The 25,005-nt window shown below is 38.1% G+C and overlaps 1 protein-coding gene across 3 annotated transcripts in view; it reads left to right on the top strand.

Annotated features, from left to right (window-relative positions):
• SESTD1 (SEC14 and spectrin domain containing 1) overlaps nt 1-25,005 on the top strand; it is a 151,536-nt gene that overhangs the window by 1,023 nt on the left and 125,508 nt on the right. The window contains exon 1 of one of the 3 annotated variants that reach the window (XM_054549560.2): nt 184-206. The exons of the other annotated variants lie outside the window; for them this stretch is intronic. The gene's annotated coding sequence lies outside the window, so the exon portion shown is untranslated. Of the gene's footprint in view, nt 1-183; nt 207-25,005 lie in introns of those variants that run through there. 3 annotated transcript variants of the gene reach the window in all.

Genomic DNA, 25,005 nt, shown 5'->3' with positions numbered 1-25,005 from the left:
CCCGCCACCGCTCCCAGCGCCCCGGCCGCCCCCGCCGTCTCTGCCGCCACAGACAAAGCGCCCGAGCTGGGAGCCCCGCGGGCCGCCTTTGCCTCCGCGCCGTCTGCCGGGTGCGGCCGCGGCCCGCAGAGACCGGGCCGCGCGCTTTTCCGTTCCTGAGCGCCCTTGTTCATTTCTGGGTGAAAGGGACCCGAATTGTGCAACAGGTTTGGGCGTTAATCCTTATTTTCCAGCGGGTCTCTTTTGCCAGCGTGCAGGAACCAGATGTGGCTCCCTGCTCTCGGGCGAGTCCCGCGTCCAGCGCCCGCGGCTGGCTCCTTTGTGTGACCGTTGACCGGCTCTGTCGGGTGGGTGGAGGACACGGGCTCGAGGCCCCAGGGCTGTGCGGAGGCTCCTGGACGCCTCCTCAGGTCGCGGGGCTTGGCTTCCACGGGCTTGCCAGAGGTTAACATCCCTCCAGCGTTTGGGAGAGTCACAAAGGGGAGGAGAGAGAGGGTTGGCCAGGGTCTGTGGTTGTGTGTTTATTTTTCTATTTTAGGTAGACTCATATTAGAAAAGAGCCGCAGTCTGACCAGCTCTTTGAGGGTACGGGTGGGATTTCACCCCGGGATGCACGGTTTGGACTTGGCTGTTGCTCTGACAGCCCCCGTGGTGGTTTAACATCTTTCTCTCATACACAGACATCGCGGGAGAAGTTGGGAGTGCTGCCGAGGGAGTAACTAGATAGCAGCTGTTTGACAGGTCGTCTCTTGCTTCACGTTTTGCCTGTGTCAAGCATGCCCACTATGTATCCCAGCATAGCTTGGCAAACCATCAAATTTAAATTGCCACTCAAAGTCCTAATCCTAATACATAGCTACATACACAGACACACATATATCTATATGTTTTTTCTGTTTTGGCTGGCTAAATCTTATTCATGTGAGAATTTTCCCCCCCAAGGAAGAATGCATAATAAGGTACAGTTTATCTTTGTTTACATACCTTGGGTTCTGCCAATACCTAGCTGGTTTCATTGGTATGCTATTTTAGTGTAACAATACTAATTCCTTTAGCTTTGAGCAGTAAAATACGTCTTTGTTCTAGGACCAGGAAGCTTTTATACGTAATACTTTGCCCCATGACTAAATACGTGAAAAAATTCCCGAAGGACCTAGAAAGCATTTCACAACTCTATAGGCTGTTTTTATGTTCCAGATTCCAGGAAATCGTTTTGTTGAATATTTATTCAAACATTCTGGACTAAATTTAACCTTAAAAATTGGGCCCACTCTAGTAAGTTCCCCAGCATTAGAAAAATGAATTGATTGCATTTACCAAACATTTTAGCCGCTGTGAGTAAGAATTGAATGGAATAATTGATGTAAGAGATTAGGCGCTAGTGATGGACTAGGAATCTGACAACAGAATGCAGAATGTAGAAAGTTGTAAGTAGAGGTCACAAAGTTGCATCTACTTGGGTTTTAATTCATTGCTAGGCATTTAATGACATTTTAAACAGGTAATCTACTAATGATATATCTAAAAATGAAATGTCCACTAATTAAGAAAACAAAGTATTGCATTTTGACCTTTTTAAAAAATGTATAAGGACTTGTTGAAGCTTTTCCACTCTAAAAATGAACTTGGTATTAATGACATTTCTTTTGAAAAAATGAAATTGTACCAAACTAATCCGATTTTTAGAAAGTTTCTCTGTTATAGTAGTTTTACTTTACTAAAAATACCATTCATCTGTATAGTAGCTAACTTCAAAGATCTTTTAAAGCTGTTACAAGCAACATGAGCAACCTCTTGAGGAAAGTAGAATATTTACTAATAAAAAGTAGCAAGCAGAGAAGTGAGCCATGATTGGACCACTGCATTCCATCCTGGATGACAGCCAGACTTTGTCTCAAAAGAAAAAAAAGATAGCAGAGACTTACGTTTTTATAATAGTTTTCTTTGAGATATAATTCATATGTCATAGAATTCACTTTTTTAAAGTATGCAATTCAGTGGTTTTAATATATTCACAAAATTGTGCAAATGTCAACACTAATCCAAGAACTTTATTACCCTAAAAAGAACCTTGTGCCTGGTAGCTTTTGTTACTATTCCCCCTTCCCCATATTTGACAACCACTAATTTACTTTATGTCTCTATGGATTTGCCTATTTTGGACATTTCATGTGAATAGAATCATAATATGTGGCCTTTAGTGTCTTTCACTTAGCATAATGCTTTCAGGGTTTATTCATATTATACCATATATCAATATTTCATTCCTTTTATGGCAGAATATTATTTTGTTATATGGCTATGCCACATTTTGTTTATCCAGTCTTCAACTGATGGGCATTTGGGTTGTTTCTACTTTTTGGCCATAATAAATAATGTTGTGGATACTCATTTACAAGTTTTTGTATGGTATATATGCTTTCAGTTTTCTTGGATGTATACCTAGATGTGTAATTGCTGGGTTATATGGTAATTCTGTTTACTTTTTGAGGAACTGCTTGACTGTTTTCCATAGCTGCTGCACTGTTTTACATTCCTTCTAGCAATGTATGAGGGTTCCATTTTCTCCACATCCTTGCCAGCACTTGTTAATGTTTGTCTTTTTGATGATAGCCATCCTAGTGGCTGTGAAGTGATATCGCATTGTGATTTTCATTTGTATTTCATCTTACCGTGTTTTTATTGGCCATTTGTATATCATTTTCTCATTTAATGTTTTAAATGATGCTGTAAGGTAGGTTTATTCCTATTTTACTGCCAGGAAACTAAAGTGCAAAGTTGTTTAATCATTTGCTTGTTTTTTTAACCTTACAGTTAATAAGAGGCAAGGTCTGAATGTAAACTCAGGTCTTCTGACTCTACTTCCTGCACTCAATGAGGCATACAGAAATTAAATTGTGTTTGTGAATGTCTGGTTGATTAGTGACAAAGTGAGGGAAAAATAAAAAAATCAAACAATAACAAACAATAAAGTGTTGTGGCAACACTGCCACATATTCATCAGATTTTGTTACGCATTTTCAAATAAATTCCTTTTCTTCTGTCATAATAAGGTAGGTCTGCTTTCCACATTTCCAATGGGGAAACAGAGTCAGAGTGATTCAACCTAGTAACAGCTTCTTAATGGCATAGCCGATCCTAGAACCCACTGTTTCAGAATTTGAATAGTATGTATGTATATATATAGAGAGAGAATAAAAGCTGAAAATCTCCCTTCACTGTTTGTCTTTTTCCCCTTCTTCACTCCTAAGACCACTTCCATCTTAGAGAAACTGCTGTTAACAGTTTGAGGTTTATATTTCCAAACCTGTATCTTTGCATTTATGTGTGTATTTATCTATAAATACACATTTCCATATTCTACCATACCTACAGACATGTTTCTATTCACAATGTTTTTTCTTTTACAAATGGGATTATACTACACATATTCCTTTGTTTTTCACTTAAATATGTTAAACTTTTCCATCTGTAATTACAAAGGATAAATCTAATATTATGTTTTCATTTAAGTTTGCTATCCATGCCTGGCTTCAGTGTCAAGATGAAGCCAGGATTAAGAATGATTAGGAAACTTTTCACTTTTTTCTGGGCTCTGGAACAGTTTAAAATATCTGCCCTTTAAACGTTTACTAGAAATCATCTGACGACTGTGGGGGCAGAGAAAGATCTGAGATGACCTTTCTAATTTTTTTTTTCTTTTGAGACAGGGTCTTGCTCTGTCGCCCAGGCTGGAGTGCAGTGGCGTGATCACACCTCATTGCCACCTCAACTGCCTGGGCTCAAGTGATTCGCCCACCTCAACCTCCCAGGTGGCTGAGAGTAGAGGCATGTGCCATCATGCCCAGCTAATTTTTGCATTTTTTGTAGAGATGAAGTTTCTCAGTGTTGACAAGGCTGGTCTCAAACTCCTGAGCTCAAGCAATCTGCCTACCTTGGCCTTCTTAAATGCTGGGATTACAGACATGAGCCATTGCACCTGGCCCGTTTTCTTATTTGTCAAATGACAAAAATTCCTACCTCATAAGAGTCTTGAAATATTAAATGATATGTGAGCTAATATATGAAAAGGCTCAGTAGTTGCATCTAACAAAAATGAAAAAAATGTAATAAACTGTAACATGCTATACAAATGTAAATTTGTTACTACAGTTATTATAATTATGTTTTAACCTAATAGGAACAAATTTTTAAGTAGATAGGATGGTGGAGCTAGGGACAGTTTCCACTAGTAAATCACAAGTATCTATAAAAATTCACAGGCCATTTGGTATTTGATTCTGGTAGACAATGGTATCTAAATACACTCTTTAAGAAGAATGGTAGGTAAAATCGTTGACTAAACAGATCTGGATTAATCTTGTGTTGTCACGTTAGCCTTGTGAGTTTGGACAAGTTAATTTCTCAGTAACATGAGATAACACTTATAGGGCAGTTATGAAGAAAGATTAGTTTCTAGCATGTAATAGATGTTCAGAATAGTCATTTTTTTTTTCTTTGCATGTAGTGAATACCCATCAGTGACAAACCTGAGATGTTGAGTTCTACTAATTTAAGGCTGCTTGGTGAGGTGGAAAGAACATTAAGCCCTAAGTCAGAAGTTTTGTTCTGTCCTATGTTTATTAGCCATTGGCTGTGGATGAGTCACCTAAATGCTTAGATCCTTCTGTTTTCCTTACCTATAAAAAAGCTAGAGAACTAAGGCTGGGCGCGGTGGCTCACACCTGTAATCCCAGCACTTTGAGAGGCTGAGGCGGGTGGATCACGAGGTCAGGAGTTCAAGACTAGCCTGGCCAAGATGGTGAAACCCCGTCTCTACTAAAAATACAAAAATTACCCAGGTGTGGTGGCGGGCACCTGTAATCCCAGCTACTCAGGAGGCTGAGGCAGAGAATTGCTTGAACCCGGGAGGTGGAGGTTGCAGTGAGCCGAGATCGCGCCACTGCACTCCAGCCTGGGCGACAGAGTGAGACTCTGTCTCAAAAAAAAAAAAAAAAAAAAAAGGCTAGAGAACTAACCCTAGGCACTTTACAACCTTATCTCATTTAATCTTTCCAATAATCCTATCAGATAGAGATGATTTCCATTTCCCTTTCTAATAGATAAAGAAACAAAGGTGCAGGAATTGGATTTTCCAAGGTCTACTTGGTGGACTCCCCCAGTCCTGGGAATATTCTTTGGCTCATTACAACTATTCACTCCTGGGATGATAGGGCGTGCCTCTATATACAGGGAATACCAAGGGGGGAACCTACTATAAACTGAAATACTAAGTGTATGAATGAACTAAGCCAGTGTTGGATGAGACTACTTATTTGTTAATGACTTCCATTAATAAAATACAAATAGAGGATTGTTAATGTGTCCCAATGCCAATGCTTAAGAGTAGTAATTTAAGATACTTCATTTTCTCATAATCACCTTATCTAAATAATTTATTACCTACTCCTAATTTCATTTTCAGTTTGACCAGGTAAAGCAGAGAAGTAAATTAGTAAGTTAGTGGTCAGAGCTGGTTTGATAGTAGTGTGTGTGTGTGTGTGTGTGTGTGTGCGTGCGCATGCAGGCATGTGCATGTGCATGTGTGTGTGAGAGCTGAGAAGTACAGTTCTTCAGCAGCTTGGCATATGCAGAAACTGCACATTCTTGGAAAGAAGTAATCTGCTTTATAATTCATTGCCTTCTAGTAGATTTGCAGAATCGCTTAGAAAATGAACCTGCCTTTGTCAATTGGTTTGTAAAGATCTATTGATTATATTCTTGAAAGATATTAATATTGTCTTTCCTTTAGTAGGTATTGCCAGAGCTTTTGCTTATGAGTTTCATTTTATTTGATCAGGTTCAGTGATATTGATTTGGTATCCTTGCACCCTTTGTGCTAGGGATGTATGAAACAAAATGCTTTTGAGAGGTCATGAATTGTGATTCAGTAATAGTTTAGAAAGTTTAGGAATTCCATCTATTGGGGCTTCAGTTAGCATGTTTTTATAGTAGAAGTGGCAATTACTGAGTTTAGGTTAGATAATTTTTATCAGAAAAGGCTTGAATTGCACTGTGTAAATTCTCACTGACATTGCATCTTTTCTGCAGAATACAAAATACTTTGGAGCTATATATAAGAATTAGAAAACATGATTCTGTTTTCAAAGAGCTTATAATCTGATTAGGGAGGCAATGAAGGAAGAAACTGAGTAAAAGAATAAAGAGCTCTTAAAGCTTGTGTCTTGTCTTTGTAAAATCAATTTTGCCACATTGGGCTTTGGTAAGGTGTCATAAGTCTCTCCTGAGGGACAATATGAGAAACATCTAACCCTTTGAAGACTGGTGGTTATGTGTCTCCTATATTTTGATCATTCAATGGGGTTCTTTTTGCTATATGAAATTACTGTTTGGTTTAACTACCAAGGTAGCTCCCCATCTGAGTACTTCTCTGTGTATCTCTTAGATTGCCTGGGTTTTCCTTTTTGTTATGGCTACTAGAAAGCCAGAACTAGATTTGTGGCCCACTCCATACTGTAAATAGGTTTTTATATTATGCAATTTTTAGCCTTTTTCTTGGCACCATTTTTGGTTCTTTTCTCTATTCTTTGCCTTTATCTTTAATTTGTTAACTTGTTATAGTTCATTTATTGTGTCTTTAATCCTTTGCAGAACAAAATGGGGTATATACAAATATAGGCATACCTCTAAGATACTGCCAGTTCAGTTTCAGACCACCACAGTAAAGCAAATATCTCAGTAAAGCAAGTCACACAATTTTTTGTTTCTTAGTGCATATAAAAGTTACGTTCACACTGTAGTTTACAAAATGTGTAATAGAATTATGTCTAAAAAAATGATCTACGTATATCTTCATTTAAAAATACTTTATTGCTTAACAATGCTATGGATGCTCTGAGCCTAAGTGAGTTGTAATCTTTTTGCTGGTGGAAGGTATTACCTTAATGTTTATAGCTACTGATCAGGATGGTAGTTGCTTGAAGTTTGGGGTAGCTGTGGTAATTACTTTCTTGCCTTTTTCTTTTTTTTTTCATAAGGGAAGCCCCCTGAACCAGAATAGGTTCAAGATAGACTCCCTCATTCTATGGCCTAGAATGAGATGTGTCCTGATTTTAAATAAAAGTGGAAAAAAAAAGAAACAACCCAACAATGAAGTATGCCACATTGATGGACTCTTCTTCTCATGAAGGATTTCTCTGTGGCATGAGATGCTGGGTGGTAGCATTTGAGCCATAGTAGAACTTTCACAATTTGAGTCAGTCCTCTCAAACCCTGCCACTGTTTTATCAACTAAGTTTGTGTAACATTCTAAATCCTTTGTTGTCATTTGAACAATGTTTATGGCACGTTCGCTAGGAGTAGATTCCATCTCAAGAAACTACTTTCTTTGCTCCTCTGTAAGAAGCGACTCCTCATCTGTTAGTTGTTTTTTTTTTTTGAGATGGAGTCTCGCTCTGTCGCCTAGGCTGGAGTTCAGTGGCAGGATCTCAGCTCACTGCAACCTCTGCCTCCCGGGTTCAGGTGATTCTCCTGTCTCAGCTTCCGAGTAGCTGGAACTACAGGCTCCTGCCACCATGCCCGGCTCATTTTTTGTATTTTGAGTAAAGACGGGGTCTCACCGTGTTAGCCAGGTTGGTCTCGATCTCCTGACCTCGTGATCTGCCTGCCTTAGCCTCCCAAAGTGCTGGGATTACAGGCGTAAGACACCGCGCCCGGCCCCATCTATTAAAGTTTTATCTTGAGATTGCAGCAATTCAGTCACATCTTCAGGCTCCACTGCTAATTCTAGTTTTCTTGTTATTTCTACCACATCTGCAGTTACTTCCTCCACTGAAATTTTGAACCCCTTAAAGTTATCTATGGAAGTTGGGTTCAACTTCTTCCAAACTCCTATTCATGTCAGTATATTTTGACCTCCTCCTGTGAATCACAGATGTTCTTAATGGAGTCTAGATTGATGAATCTTTCTAGAATGTTCTCAATTTACTTTGCCCAAATCCATCAGAGAAATCACTATCTATGGCAGCTATAGCCTTTGAAATGTATTTCTAAAATAATAAGACTTGAAAGTCAAAATTACTCCTTGATCTGTGGGCTACAGAATGACTTTTGTGTCAGCAGGTATGGAAACATTTATCTCCTTGTACATCTCCATCAGAGTTCTTGGATGACCAGGTGCATTGCCAGTGAGCAGCAATATTTTGAAAGGAATCTTTTTTTTTTTTTGTCTGAGCAGCAGGTCTTAATAGTAAGCTTAAAAGATTCAGTAAAAACCATGCTGTAAGCACATATGCTGTTACCCAGGCTTTGTTATTCCATTTATAGAGAACAGACTGAGTAGATTTCAGTCTGTTCAGAATGGTAAACGAGCATCGGCTTTCACTTAAGGTCACCAGCTGTATTAGCCCCTAACAAGAGAGTTAGCCTGTCCTTTGAAATTTTGAAGCCATTTACTTCTCTCTTGCTATGAAAGTCCTAGATGACATCTTTGTCTAATAGAAGGCTGTTTCATCTACATTGAAAATCTGTTGTTTAGTATAGCCACCTTCATCAATTATCTTAGCTAGATTTTTTTTGATAACATACTGCAGCTTCTACATCAGCACTTGCTGCTTCATCTTGCACATTTATGTGATGGAGATGGCTTCTTTCATTAAACCTCATGAACCCACTCCTACTAGCTTCAAACTTGCCTTCTGGCTCTTCCTCACCTCTCAACCTTCATAGAATGGACTAGAACTAGTGTCTTGCTCTGAATTAGGCTTTGGCTTAAGGGAATGTTATGGCTGGTTTGGTCTTCTATCCAGACCACTGGACCTTTCTCCATATTAACAATGTGGGTGTTTCACTTTCTTATCATTCGTGTGTTTTCTGGAGTGGCACTTTTACTTTCTTTCAATAACTTTTCCTTTGCATTTACAGCTTGACTAACTGTCACAAGAGACCTAGCTTTTGACCTCTCGTCTTTAGACATACCTTCCTCAGTAAGCTTAATCATTTCTAGCTTTTCATTTAAAGTGAGAAATGTGACTTCTCCTTTCACTTTAATATTTAGAGGCCATTGTAGGATTATTGATTGGCCTAATTTCAGTATTATTGTGTCTTCTGGGATAGAGAAGCCTGAGGAGAAGGAGAGAGACAAGAGAAGCCCCAGTCAGCGGAGCAGTCAGAATACATACGATATGTATTGATTAAGTTCGCCACCTTATATGGGTGTGATTCGTGGTGCCCCCAAACAATTACAGTAGTAACATCAAAGATCACTGATCACAGATCACCATAACAGATATAATAATAATGAAAAAGCTTGAAATATTGTGAGAATTACCAAAATGTGACACAGAAACACAAAATGAACACATGCTGTTGGAAAAATGAGCTGACAAACTTGGCTTCACTTAGGATTATCACCAACCTTCAATCGATGAAAAATATAGTATCTGCAAAGCACAATAAAGCAAAGTGTATTAAAGTGAGATATGCATGTAAATATACATAAAATTCATGGCAAGTATATCAAGGCAAACAGATTAATATAGTGGGGACTAGATATGGCAAGTAGGTTTTATTTCGTGGGCTAGCTTTGATTGATAGTGAAGACTGCCTGGAAGACTGCATTGAGAAGTTAGTTGGACGCAGCTTCTGGATTAGTGGGAAAGGATACTGTGATCATTGAGCAGTGTTTATTGTTATGAGTAGGAGTAGTGATGGCGTTAGTGCCTGTATTTGCTGTCCCTGGTATAGATAGAATATTCAGAATGCTAAATAGCACATAGGTGGGTGGCTTTTAAGTTTAAAGTTAGGTTTTGCAGGGAGAGATGTGGATTTGAGGAAAAATGGCTGGTGACTCTTTGGAATTAGCAGTCAGATTGGTTCAGCTAGAATAAAAAGTCTGTAGTGCGTTAAGGAGAAAGGAGGTTGGTGGAAAAAGTGAGGAAGGGGATGTAGAAAGCCTTAATGGATAGATGGAGTAGATTAGATTTTATTTTTTAGCTCCTAAATTTTTTTCTCATTAATCCTCTACATTATTTCCATAGTCTTTGTCTTAGTTCAGTTCCTGGTCATCCATTTTATTTTAAAAGTTATTTTTTTGAATAGGTAATACATTAATATGTTTCAAATTTTATTTTTTATTATTTTATTATTTTTTTGAGACAAGGTCTCACTCTGCCACCCAGGCTGAAGTGCAGTGGTGCAGTCAGGGTTCTCTGCAGCCTCAACCTTCTGGGCTCAGGTGATCCTCCTGCCTCAGCCTCCTGAGTAGCTGGGACTATAGGTGCATGCCACCACACCTGGCTAATTTTTGTATTTTTTATAGAGTCAGCGTTTTGCCATGTTGCCCAGGCTGGTCTCAAACTCCTGAGCTCAAGCAGATCCGCTTGCTTCAGCCTTCTAAAGTGCTGGGGTTACAGGTTTGAGCCACTGTGCCTGGCCTCAAAATTTAAAAGGTATAAGAGGACACTTTAAAAATTCTTCCTTTCATTCCTACTCAACTGCTGAGTTCTCTCCTCCACAAAGTCAGTGTTGTCAGATTCTTATGTATTCTTTCAGAAATATTTTATGTATACGCATATGATTTCTCATCCTTTTTGTACAAACGATACTTCAGTACCTATTCCTATATTGCTGCTTCTGTATCACATAGTGTTCTGTACCTTACTTTTTTTACTTCTTGGAAAATTACATTAAAAGCTTTCATCTTTTCTATTTTTAAATATACTTTTTGTTTTAGAATAATTTTGGATTTGCAGAACAGTTGCAAAATAGTACAACGTCCCTGTATACACCTCACCCAGTTTCAGTTTCCACTAACAGTATCCTACTGTGGTTCATTTGTCAAAACTAAGAAACCAGCATCAGTATGTTACTGTTAAATGGAGACTTGCTTTGGATATCACCAGTTTTTCCGTTAAAGTTCTTTTCTGTTTCAGGAACCATCTAGAAAACAAGATTGCATTTAGTTGTCATTTCTCCTTAGTCTCCTCTGACAGTTTCTCAGAGGTTTTTTTTTTTTTTTTTTTTTTTAACGATAGTTTTAAGAAGTACTGGTGATTTATTTTAAGACACACACTCTAAAAAACAAAAGTGTTGAACCTTACTTTTTGTCAGCTGGATGGGGGTAGTAGTGGTGGTGGTCCTTTGCTCTTTTCCCATGTTTGAGTTTTATGTTTGGAAGTCTGTGAGGTCAGCCTAGCCACCTGTGTGTTTTATGCCTCTCTTCTCCCCAGACTTTTATAGTTCATTTACTTCTCACAGGATGGAGGCTGTAAGAACTTTGGGATGGAGAACAGATTCCTGGGGGTTGGAAGGGAGGAAGATATACAAAAATGGTCACCACACTGAAAGAAGGAAAGGGGTATCAAACCAGGAGAGGGAAGGAGACACTATGGAAATAACATCTGGATCTTTGCAGCTTGAGTCTTGGGTTCTGAATAATTAAGTTTAAAAGAGTGGCAGGGACAAAAGAGAGGTCAAGTCACCTATTAACTTTTTGGGCCAAAATCTCCCAGGTGTGGTATCTGTACTAAAACAATTTTTCTAGTGGACCCAGCAAAATAAAAAACAAATAAAGCCCCTACTTCCTCAATTTAACCAAGTCAAACCAAAAGGTAAAAATACCTCTTAGCTGCCTTGAAGTGCAAGACAAGCGTTTAAAAAGACAGTTCAGTCCTTGTTTAAATCTTTTTCTGATTTGATAGAGGAAGGTGGAAGATAGTGGATACCTGAGGCAGGAGATAGGAAGGATACTATAGAGAACTTAAGAGAAAAGGGAGCTTACAGGCAGCTCAGAAGACAAACAGGGATTTTTACAGTTTTTGCTAGATCTTGAATTACCTTTGCTTACAGCCAGATGAAAGCTCTATACCAGAGATTTCTCCTAGTAGGACAGGGAGCTAACCAGATAACGCATCTTGAGTTGTGGTGAGGCGTAAGCCACTACTACTTTATAATTTAGGATTTATATCCCATTTACTTTCAAAATACCTAAGAACTCCAAGATTAGAAATAGAGCGAGTGGATGCATTAGGGCCTCTGAATTAAGCAGTTGATAGCATTTGGACTACAGTTTAATTCTGTTCTGAACATAACAGTTTCTGTTAAAATGTCATTTGAGCTAAACTGCTTTTGAACCTTGAGAGAATATTTAAGCCTATCAGTTACTCATACCTTAGTGTGAATCATTTAAGCAAATTATTGCTATTCTCCGTAATACTTTGCTGACATCAGATACTGTGGAATTAAGAATGTTGATAGGACAGAGAATTTCATAATTTACATCTGGTCTTAGTCCATTCAGAGTGCTATAACAATACCATATTCTGGGTGGCTTATGAGCAACAAAAATGTATTTCTTACAGTTTTGGAGGCTGGGAAATCTAGGATCCAAGCACGGCAGATTTTGTATCTGGCGAGGGCCAGCTTCTTGGTTTCTAGTTGACCATCTTCTTGCTGTGTCTTCACATGGGAAAAAGGGCAAGGGAACTCTCCAGATCTCTTTTATAAGGATACTAATCTCATTGATTAGGTCTCTGCCCTCATGAACTAATCACCTACCAAAGGCTTCATCTCCTAATACCCTCACATTCGATGTTAGGATTTTAACGTGTGATTTTGTGGGGGAGGACACAAACATTCAGTCTGTAGTACATCTCTTGTGCAGGATCATGCTGGACACTGCAGTTGTTGCTTTGGGTGACATTTAAACATTGAGCAGACTGGTGATTGGAAGTGCTGGTGTTGGAGCAAGGACAGGTCTGGATTAGACAGAACCTGGCCCTCCTTAATCATTCCACATATGGTAACTAATATATCTTCATCCACCCCTATGTGACCGTTGTTATTCTTGTACTTTATTTTAGAACACAGCATTCAAATATTAGAAAGTAAAAAAGGTTTCAGGTAAGTTTCCCACCCATGTGTAGCAAGATATAAAGAGTTTCTTTCTGTGGCCACACCCAGTTCCTTCTCACCCACTGCTTCCTCCTTAATACCTGGCAGCCATTATTCTCCAATTTCTATGGTTTTGTCATTTCAAGAGTGCTATATAAATGGGATCTTATTGTATATATATTTTTGGGATTGGTTTTTTTAATTCAGCATAATTCACTGGAGATTCATACACAGGTTACTGTGTTTCCAGTTCCTTTTTTATTGCTGAGTAGTATTCTGTGGTATGGATGTACCACAGTTTATTCACCCATTGAAGGATATCTAGGCTTTTTCTAGCTTTTGACTCTTATGAGTAAAGCTGCTGTAAATGTTCATGTATAGGTTTTTGTGTGAACATGAGTCTTCATTTCTCTGGAATGAATGCCTAAGTGTGCAGTTGCCAAGATGTATGGTAGTTGCATGTTTAGGTTTTTAAAGAGATTACCAAACTGTCTTCCATAGTGTCTGTACTATTAATATTTTACATTGCCACTAAGAATATATGAATGTTAAAGATGGAATTATATCCTCACAAATTTCATAGGTTGTGTGAAGCTCTAACCCCTAGTACCTCAGAATGTGATTGTATTTGGAAACAGGTCTTTCCAAAAAGTGATTTTAGTTGAAATTGGGTCTTTAGAGTGGCCCCTAATCCATCTGACTGGTGTCCTTAAAAGAAGAAATTTGGACACACAGAGAGACACCAGGGATATGTGCACACAAAGGAAAGACCATGAAAGGGCACAGAGAAAAGGCAGTACCTGCAAGCCAAAGAAAGAGGCCTCAGAAGAAACCAAACCTGCTGACACCTTAATCGTGGACTTCTAACCTCCGAAACTGTAAGAAAAGACATTTTGCTGTTTAAGCTACTCAGTCTGTAGTATTTTGTTATGATTGCTCTAGGAGAATAATACAATGAGTGATCCAGTTTTTTTGCAATTTGGTTCTTCACTGTTTTTATTTTAGCCATTGTGATAGGTTTGTAGTGGTGTCTCACCGTGGTTTTAATTTGCATTTTCCTGGTGGCTGATGATGTTGAACATCTTTTCATGTGCTTGTCATCTGTATATCCTCTTTGATGAGTTGTCTGTTCGTAACTTCTGCCCTTCTGCCCATTTTCTATTTGGATTTTTTTTTTAACTGTTGGGTTTCAAGCCTTCTCTATGTATTCTAGAAACTAGTTCTTTATTGAATATGTGGTTTGTTAAGTAATTTATTCCACTCCATAGCTTGTCTTTTCATTCTTTTAACATGGTTGTTCACAGAGCAAATCTTTTTAATTTTGATGAAATTTCAGCTCTAGATCCTGAAAATTTTAGAAAACTTTTATTCTAAAAGTTTTACAGTTTTTCACTTTTCATTTAAGTCCATGATCCATTTTGTATATAAGGTGTGAGACTTAGGTCAAGGTTCTTTTTTTTTTGCCTGTGGATATTCAGTTGCTCTACCACCATTTATAGGAAAGGCAGTCTTTCTCCATCGAGTTGTCGAGTTGTTTTTGTACCTTTGTCAAAAGGCAGTTGGGCATATTTGTGTGTTTCTATTTCTGAGTTCTCTCTTCTGTTTTATTCATTTATTGGGTTAACTGATTCCTTCTACTGCATTATTTTCCAAAATTGTTTTAGGTATTCTTTCTTTGCCTCTGTATGTAACTTTTAGGATAATTTTTTTCTATGTTTACAAAGAATTTTGATAGAATTATGCTAGGAATTGCATTTAACTCGTATAAATTCAGAGAGAATTGACACGTTTCTATAGTGAATCTGCAAATCCATGAACATATCATGTCTCTCAGTGTTTTATAGCTCTTTGATTTCTCTCATCAGTATTTTGTGGTTTCCAGCATACAAGTATTATACATATTTTGTTAGATTTATAACTAAGTATTTAATTTTTTGGAGTGATTATAAATGGTATTGTTTTTTAAATTTCATTGTTCATATGTTCATTGCTAGTATGTAGAAATACAATAGAGTTTTATACGTTTGTCTTATATCCTGCAGCCATACAGAACTCACTAGTTCTAGGAATTTTTGCTAGATTTCTTGGGATTTCCTACATAGGCAATTATTTGCAAATAGAGGTAGTTGTCTTTTTTTTTATCTGTATGCCTTTTATTTCCTTTCCTTGTTATTGCACTGATTAGAACTTCCAAAACTGTATTGAAAAGATGGGTGAAAGTAGACATACTTGCCATGCTCTTTTTTTTTTTTTTCTTCTTAAAGACGGGATCTCACTGTGTCACCCAGGCTGGAGTGCAGTGATGCGATCATGGCTCAGTGCAGCCTGGACCTCTTGGGCTCAAGTGATCCTTCCACCTCAGCCTCCTGAGTAGCTAGGACCACAGGTGGGCACCACCACACCCAGCTGATTTTTTTGTTCTTTTTTTTTTTTTTGTACAGACAGGGTTTCCCTATGTTGACCAGGTTGGTCTTGAACTCTGGGCTAAAGCAATTTTCCCCTTGGCCTCCCAAAGTGCTGAGATTATAAGTCTGAGCCACTGTGCCTGGCTGCCATATTCTTTATCTTAGGAAAAAGTATTCAGTCTTTCACAATTGAGTATAATATTAGCTTTAAGTTTTTAATGCAAACTTCATCAAGTTGATGAAGTTCTCCTTTATTCATATTTTTCTAAGAGGTTTCTTAGGTACTGAATTTTGCCTATTGCTTTTTTTTTTTTTTTTTTGCAAGAGTGCATGATTATGTGATTGTTACCTCCTTTAGCTTGTTAATATGATTTTCTAATATTCGATCAACTTTCCATCCCTGCAATAAACCCCACTTGATTACTTTGTATAATCTTGCTGTATATTGCTGAATACTATTTGCTAATTAGTTTAGGATTCTTAGGTTTATATTCATGTCTTTGCCTAGTTTTGGCATCAGGGTAATACTAAATAAAATGAAATGGAAAGTGTTTCCTCCTCTTCTGTTTCTGATGTAGAATTGGCGTTAATTCCTTTTAAAGTATTTCGTTGACTTCTCTACCTGGACTTGGAGATTTCTTTTTTCTTTTTGGGTTTTATAAACTGTGAATTTATTTTATTTGATAACTAAAGAACTATTCAAATTATCTACTTTATATTAGATGGGTTGTGATAGTTTGAGGAAGTGGCCCATTTAGTCTAAAAGTGTGTAGAGGTGTTCATAGTACTCTATTTTGCTGTCTGCAGAGTCTGCCATGATATCTCTGTTGCATTCCAGATACTGGTAATCTGTGTCGTCTCTTATTTTCTTTGCTTTTTTTCTTCCATCTGCTTGCTTTGGGTTTATTTTGCTCTTGAGATGGGAGCTTACATTATTGGTTTGAGATTTTTTCCTCTTTTCTAATGTATGCATTTAGTGCTATAAATTTCCCTTCAGCATTGCCTTAGCTATGTTCCATATATTTGGATATATTGTAGTTTCATTTTTCATTCAGTTCAATGTATTTTTTTATTTCCCTTGAGACTTCCTATTTGGCTCTTAGGTAGTGTAAATTTCTGTTTATTCCTGTATCTGCCATACATTTAAGTCATTGCTAATTATTTACCATCCTAAATAATACTGTCAGAAATAACATCCTTTAATCAGGCATGGTGGTTCATGCCTATAACCCTAGCCCTTTGGGAGACCAAGGCAGGAGGATCCCTTGAGCCTAGGACTTCAAGACCTACCTAGGCAACATAACGAGATCTTGTCTCTACAAAAAAAGAAAAAAAAATTTAACAAATTAGCCAGGTGTGGTGGTACATGCCTATAGTCCTAGCTACTTAGGAGCTGATGTGGGAGGGATTGTGTGAGACAAAGAGTTCTAGGCTGCAGTGAACTAAGAAGGTGCCACTACACTCCTGCCTGGGTGACAGAGCAAGAAAGACCCTGTCTCTTAAAACAAAAACAAAAACAAACAAAATATTTGGGCAGTTTCCATCTTCTAAAGCTGAGTTTTCTAGATTTTTGTAAATGTTATAAGAACTTATGCTTCATTTATGTATTTATTTTTTAATATGCTTATCCCTCATGCAGCATCTAGACTTATTAGATAAAATGGTCTTATATAATGTAAACAAAGTTGGAATTAAAAAAAAAAACTACCCCGATCTGATCAGCATGCATTATATATCAAAACATTACTATGTACTACATGAATATGTACAATTATTTGTCAATTAGAAAAATAAGTAAAATAAATACTTTAAAAATATGTGCCCAGCCTTGACCGCTATTGTAGTTATAAATATTACCTAGGTAGATAATAAAAGAATATATGCCCAAGTGGAATCTGAAGGTGGGAGACCATCCTCAACATGGACAAAGCAGAGAAAAAAATAAAAAATATATATAATGGGAGACTAATTCCTATTTCGTAAACTCCTCAAAGTTGGATTTGGGCAGACTGCTGAGTAGATCTTTCCAACGAGTTTTACCATTACCCTACTTTCACTCTGCCACCTTCTCATGAGATTTTTTTAGAAATGTTACTTGGTTACTAAGTGGTTGAAGATTGTTCTTTTATCTTTCTGTTATTGATTTCTAGTTTGAGTCCATTTTGGTCAGAGAAGAGATTCTGTATGATTTTGTTATTTTAAATTTGTTGAGGTTTGCTTTATTGCTCAGGTCTATCTTAGCATGATCTATCTTAGTCTGTGATCCATGTGCATTTGGGAAGAAATTTATATTCTGCCGTTTTGTGGTAGACTGTTTTATAAATGTTGATTAGATCTGGTTGGTTGATGTAGTGTTGAGTTCTTCTGTATCCTTGTTGATTTTCTGTGTAGTTGTTCGCTAGACACTTGTGTGATAAACACTTGAGAGAGAGAAAGAGAACGAGAGATACTGAAGAGATATCTGGAGTTATAACTGTGCATTTGTCTTTTCAGTTCTTTAGTTTTTGCTTCACATATTTTTCAACTTTGTTATTTGGTGCATACACATTTAGGATTGCTATGTCTTCTTGATGAATTGGCCCTTTTATCATTATAAAATGTACATCTCTGTCTCTGGTATAGCCATTGTCACTTTTCTTTGGTTAATTTTTTTTTTTTTTTTTTTTGAGATGGAGTCTCACTCTGTCACCCAGGCCGCAGTGCAGTGGCATGATCTCGGCTCACTGCAACCTCTGCCTCCTGTGTTCAAGCAATTCTCCTGCCTCAGCCTCCCGAGTATCTGGGATTACAGGCGCACGCCACCACACACAGCTAATTTTTGTGTTTTTAGTAGAGATGGGGTTTCGCCACATTGACCAGGCTGGTCTCGAACTCCTGACCTGTGGTCCGCCCGCCTCGGCCTCCCAAAGTGTTGGGATTATAGGTGTGAGCCACCGTGCCCAGCCTGGTTAATGTTTACATGATTTATTTTTTCCATCCTTTTACTTTGAGGTTGCCTTTTTAGTATATTTGAAGTGAGTTTCTTGTAGGGAGAAATTAGTTGGGTCATGTTTTTTAAAATCTACTCTATTAACATGTTTTTTAATGAATATGTTTAGACTAATACATTTACTGTAGTTGTTGCTATGTTAGGGCTTAGTCTGCCATTTTATTTTCTGTTTATCTCTGTTTCTCTTTTGTCTGTTTTCTTTTTCCTCCCTTTTTATGGGTTATTTGAGCATATTTTATTTTTTTGGGACAGGGTCTCACTCTGTTGCCCAGGCTGGAGTGCACTGGTGCCATCACAGCTCACTTTAGCTGCTGGGCTTGAGTGATCCTCCCATCTCAGCCCCCTAAGTAGCTAGGACCATAGGTGTGTGCCACCATATCTGGCTAATTTTTTTTTTTTTTTTTTTTTTTGAGACAGAGTCTTGCTCTGTCACCCAGGCTAAAGTGCTGTGGTGCGATCTCGGCTCACTGCAACCTCCATCTCCCGGGTTCAAGTGATTCTTCTGCCTTAGCCTCCGGAGTAGCTGGGACTACAGGCATGTGCCACCACACCTGGCTAATTTTTGTATTTTCAGTAGAGACAGGGTTTCACCATATTGGCCAGGCTGGTCTTGAACTCCTAACCTTGTGATCTGTCTGCCTCAGCCTCCTAAAGTGCTGGGATTACAGGCGTGAGCCAACGTGCCCAGCTCATCTGGCTAATTTTTAAAAATATTTTGTAGAGACAGGGTCTTGCTATGTTGCCAACATGCTGTGTTGCCCAGGCTGGTCTCAAACTCCTGGACTGAAGCAATACTCCTGCCTTAACCTCCCAAAATGCTGGATTACAGGCATGAGCCACCATACCCAGCAAGCGTATTTTAGAATTCTATTTTGATTCATGTGTTTTGTTTTTGAGTGTATCTCTTTGTGTATCTTTTTTGGTGGTTGCTCTGGCTATTAATTGTATATACATAATTTATTACAGTCTACTGTTGTTATCATTTAACCAGTTTGAGTGAAGTGTAGAAGCCTTACCTCCTTTATGGCTCTTTACCCCATTTGTAATATAATCATCTTACACTGTTTCCTGTACACACATTTAGAATCATGTCAGACAGCTATATCCTTGCTTCAGGTGTCAGACATAATTTAGACAACTCAAGACAAGGGAAGCCTATTGTAGTTTCCCATATTTTTGCTTACCACCTTTTTTTTGTTTGTTCCCGCTCTTCTGTGGTTTCCTCTTTTACCATTATCTTTCTGTTTAGAAAATTTCTTTTAGCCATTCTTTTGAGGTATATATGTTGGAAAAAGTTTTGCTTAGTTTTTCTTCATTTGGGAATGTTTTGATTTCTCCCTCTAGCCTATAATATATTTTTACTGAGTATAGGATTCTGGGTTGATAGTCTTGTTTCATCACTTGAAAAATATTGTACCACTCCCTTCTGGCCTCCATGTTTTTCATGGTTTTTTTTTGTTTTTTTTTTTGAGACAGAGTCTCACTGTATCTCCCAGGCTGTAGTGCAGTGGTGTGATCTCGGCTCACTGCAGCCTCCACCTCTTGGTTTCAAGTGATTCTCCTGTCTCAGCCTCCTGAGTAGCTAGGACTACAGGCGTGTGCCATCATGCCTGGCTAATTTTTTGTATTTTTAGTAAGAGACAGGGTTTCACCATGTTGGCCAGGCTGGTTTTGAACTCCTGATCTCAAACAATTCACCTGCCTTGGCCTCACAAAGTGCTGGGATTACAGGTGTGAGCCACCACATCCAGCTGGTTTTGTTTTCTTTAAAAATTAATTAATTCATTCATTTTTTTAGAGATTTAGAGACAGAGTCTTGCACTGTCACCCAGGCTGTAGTGTAGTGGCAAGATCATAGCTCACTGCAGCCCCAAGGTCCTGGGCTTAGTGAGGCTCCTGCTGGAGCCTCCCAAGTAGCTAGGATACAAGTGTACACCACCTCATATATGTGTGTGTGTGTGTGTGTGTGTGTATACATATATTTTTTTTAATAATTTCAACTTTTATTTTAGATTCATGGGGTACATATGTAGTTTGTTACATGGGTGTAGTGCATGATGCTGAAGTTTGGGGTATGAATGGTCCTGTCACCCAGGTAATGAGTAAAGTACCCAATAGGTTGTTTTTCAGCCCTTAGCCCCCACCCACCCTCTCCCATCTAGTAGCCCCAGTGTCTCTTGTTATCTTTATGTCCATGTGTACCCGTAGTTTAGCTCCCACTTACAAGTGAGAACGTGTGGTGTTTGGTTTTCTGTTTCTTTGTTAATTCACTTAGGATGATGTCCTCTAGCTGCATCCATATTGCTGCAAAGGACTTGATTTCCTTCTTTTTTATGGCTACATAGTATTCCATGGTATATTTGTACCACATTTTCTTTATCCAGTCCACCATTGGTGGGCGCCTAGATTGATTCCATGTCTTTGCTATTGTGAATAATGTTGCAATGAACATAAAAGTTCATGTGTCTTTTTGGTAGAACAATTTATTTTCTTTTGGATATATACCCAGTAATGGGATTGCTGGGTCGAATGGTAGTCCTGTTTTAAGTTATTTGAGAAATCTCCAAACTGCTTTCCCCACTGGCTGAACCAGTTTACATTCCCACTAACAGTGGGAAACGTTTCCCTTTCTCTGCAGCCTTGCCAGCATCTGTCATTTTTTTTTTGACTTTTTAATAATAGCCATTCTGACAGGTATGTTTGCATTTCTCTGATGACTAGTGATATTGAGCATTTTTTCAGGTTTGTTGGCTGCTTGTATGTCTTCTTTTGAGAAATGTCTGTTCATGTCTATTGCCCACTTTTTAATAGGGTTATTTGTTTTTTGCTTGTTGAATTGATTAAGTTCCTTATGGATTCTGGATATTAGATCTTTGTCAGATACATAATTTTTGAATGTTTTCTTCCATTTTGTAGGTTGTCTGTTTACTGTGTTGATAGTTTCTTTTGCTGTGCAGAAGCTCTTTAGTTTAAGTAGGTCCCACTTGTCAATTTTTGTTTTTGTTGCAATTGCTTTTGAGGACTTAGTCATGAATTATTTGCCAAGGCTGATGTCTAGAATGGTATTTCCTAGGTTTTCTTTTAGGATTTCTGTGCTTTTAGGTCTTACATTTAAGTCTTTAATCATCTTGTGTTAATTTTTGTATGTGGTAAAAGGTACTGTCCGGTTTCATTCTTCTGCACGTGGCTAGCCAATTATCCCAGCACCGTTTATTTGAATAGGGAGTCCTTTCCCATTGCTTGTATTGTCGAAGAGCAGATGGCTGAGGTTTGTCTTTATTTTGTCTTTATTTTGTTCACTTTTCTGTTCCATTTGTCCATGTGTCTGTTTTTGTACCAGTACCATGCTGTGTTGGTTACTGTAGCCTTATAGTATTGTTTGAAGTTGAGTAATGTAATACCTCTGGCTTTGTTCTTTTTGCTTAGAATTGCTTTGGGTACTTGGGTCGTTTTTTCGTTCCAGATGAATTTTAGAATAGTTTTTTCTAATTCTGTGAAAAATGACATTGGTTGTTTGATAGGAATTGCATTAAATCTGTAGATTGCTTTGGGCAATATGGCCATTTTAATGATGTTGATTCTTCCAATTCATGAACATGTAATGTTTTTCCATTAGTTCTCTATAACTTATTTAAGTAGTGTTTTGTAGTTCTTTTTGTAGGGATCTTTTACCTCCTTGGTTAGGTGTATTCCTAGGTATTTTATTTTTGTGTGTGTGGCTATTGTAAATGGGATAGTATTTTTGATTTGGCTCTCACCTGGAATGTTATTGGCATATAGAAGTGCTACTGATTTTTGTACATTGATTTTGTATCCTGAAACTCTACTGAGCCCATTTATCAGTCCTAGGAGCCTTTTGATGGAGGCTTTAGTATTTTCTAGGTATACAATCATATTATAATGAAAAGAGATAATTAGACTTCTTTTCTTATATATATGCCTCTTATTTCTTTCTTTTGCTTAATTGCTCTCTCTAGGCCTTCCTGCCTGTTCTTAATTTTTTTTTTTTTTTTAATGAGACAGAGTCTCGCTCTTTCACCCAGGCTGGAGTGCAATGGCATGATCTCAGCTCACTGCAGGCTGTGCCTTCTGGGTTCATGCCATTCTCCTGCCTCAGTCTCTCCAGTAGCTGGGACTACAGGTGCCCGCCACCATGCCCAACTAATTTTTTGTATTTTTAGTAGAGACAGGTTTCACCGTGTTAGCCAGGATGGTCTCGATCTCCTGACCTCGTGATCTGCCTGCCTCGGCCTCCCAAAATGCTGGGATTACATGCGTGAGCCACCGTGCCCAGCCCTACATTTTTTTTTTTAAAGATGAGAGTCTTGCTATATTGCCAAGACTGATGTTGAACTGGCGTGAGCAATCTTCCTGCTTGAGCCCCCATCATGAGCCACTTCATTTGGTGGCTTTTGATGAGCAATCTGCTTTCATTTGAATTTTTTGTTTTCTCTTGTAGATAAGATTTCATTTATTTTCTGAATGCTTTCTTTGTCCTTAGTTTTCAAAAGTTTAATTAGGGTGTAACTTGGCACAGATTTTGTGTGTGTGTGTGTCCCTCCTCTTTCCGCTTCATTCACCTTCTGTATGTTTGGGTTCTTTGCCAAATTGGGGAAGTTTTTAGCCCTTAATTTCCTCAAGTACTTTTTCAGTCCTCACCTCCCTTTCTCCTCTGCTTCTGGGACTCCAATGAAACAAATGTTTGATCTTTCATATAGTCTCACTGGTCCTTGAGGATTTGTTCATTTGTTCTTCCGTCTGTGTTCTTGTTATTATCATGCAGCTTCTACTATATTCTATTTTATTGATTTCCTTCGTTTGTGCCCTCATTCTGCTTTTGATCCCATGTACTGCACTTTTATCTGATTATTGTATTTTTTGGTTCTAAAATTTCCATTTGGTTCTCTTATATTTTCTGTTTGTTTGCCAAGATTGTCTGTTTTCTTAGTGGGGGTTTCTGTTGTTTTATTTGTTTTAAACACGTTCATAATTCCTTGTGGAAGCATTTTCATCATGGCTGCTTTAAAATCATTGTCAGATCATTCTAACAGCGCCCCGTGTGGGCTCCACTGGGCTCCACTCACACAACAGGGATGGGGGATGTTGGAGGTGGGAGATCATTACTAGATGAATGTGTTGGATCCCTACTTGGCTTTGTCTCACTTCACACTCCTGAGGGGTGTTATATGCCTCCTTACAGACTTTCGAGAATGGAAGTCTAGGCCCTCCACTTGACCTTCTGGCATGGGTGAGGGTGAGGCCAGTGTTTTGTGTAGTTTGGGCTAGAGTAGCACTTTTTTGGTCTAAAGTTTTCTTTCTTGCTGGACTGCTCCTTCCTAGTCTTTTGACTGGAGGCTTTTGTTGGGGCTTTATTTTTGTCTTCTCCTATTGTTATTTCCAGGTTGCCAGTTTTACAGCTGCAAGTCTGAGATGTAATTAGGCAAAAAGAAAACTCAAGGGAAACTTAATCTTGGGTCCTGAGGCCCCTAGCAGTCTGCGTTCCTTTCTCTACCGTTCACAGACTTCTTATGCTTGTTTTGTATGTAATGTGTAGCACTTTTATTTGTACTTAGTGAGAGGAATAGGACAAATTGTGTCTACTCCATCTTCCAGGAAGTAGAACACCAAGTCACTCCTTTTAGAAAACCTCCAGTGACTGTTGCCTGTAGATCATCATCTAAGTTTCTTAGTCTGTTATTCAGAGAGCTTCTTTTTTTTTTTTTTTATTATTATTATTATTATTATTATTATACTTTAGGTTTTATGGTACATGTGCGCAATGTGCAGGTAAGTTACATATGTATACATGTGCCATGCTTCTTAATCTGTGAAGAATCTTAGCTTTTCTCTCCTCTTCCAGCTACTCCTGTGTGTCTCTGTCACACCATTTGATGTTCTATAGAATTCTATTCTATAGGATTCTGCGTTTCTACTGTCTGTATACCATGACCTTGTTCAATTTGTTCTGCTGTCTGAAATGCCCCAATCCTTCATCTCAAGGCCATGTATCCCATCACCTTGTAATCTGCAAGCTGTTAGGTATTTGACTGAATCATCAGTTGTTTCAGAAGATGTGAAGCTGGAACTATTGAAAAATGTCAAAATAATATGTTCTGCACCAGAATAGTTTGGTTGTCCTTCTAAAGTAAGGTAATGATTGTAAATTTGGTTGTTAATATATCAGTATCACCAGTCACTGATTGTGGAGCATCCACTCTTTGTTGAGTATTGGACTTAAACATTGGAATAGTAGATAATTTAAGGTTTGCATGTAGTTAAATGGCATTTCTTTAAGAATAAAGCATTAATAGTGCTAAATGATGCCTTATTGTTTTAGTCTATCTTAATAATGATAAAGACTTGGCCAGTGGTTTTGAATCCTAGCTGCATATGTTGTTTACCTGGGGAGTTCTGAAATAATTCCTGTGCCTAGGTCTAAACCCAGAGATTGTCATTCAGTTGATTTGAACTGGGGCTCTCATTGATATTTTTAAAAAGCTCCCCAAATGATTCTAATATGTAGCTGGGTTAAAATATAAGTGAATACCAGTGGTTTCAGTCACTTTTAAAGTTCTTTCCCAGAATGCTTCCAGCTGTGCAGCTTTTAACTTTATACTTCAAAGTTTTTACCTTAGGAGATTAAAAAAAAAAAAAAAACCCTTGTACTTCCTGCAGATGACTCATCCAGGAGAGTCATTATATGAACTATGAGCTGGTTTG

Source organism: Pongo abelii, chromosome 11, assembly GCF_028885655.2.
Source record: "Pongo abelii isolate AG06213 chromosome 11, NHGRI_mPonAbe1-v2.0_pri, whole genome shotgun sequence".
NCBI classification, from domain to species: Eukaryota; Metazoa; Chordata; class Mammalia; order Primates; family Hominidae; genus Pongo; species Pongo abelii.
The sequence above is the reverse complement of the archived record's forward strand: the minus strand, read 5'-3'. Positions and strand labels throughout refer to the sequence as shown.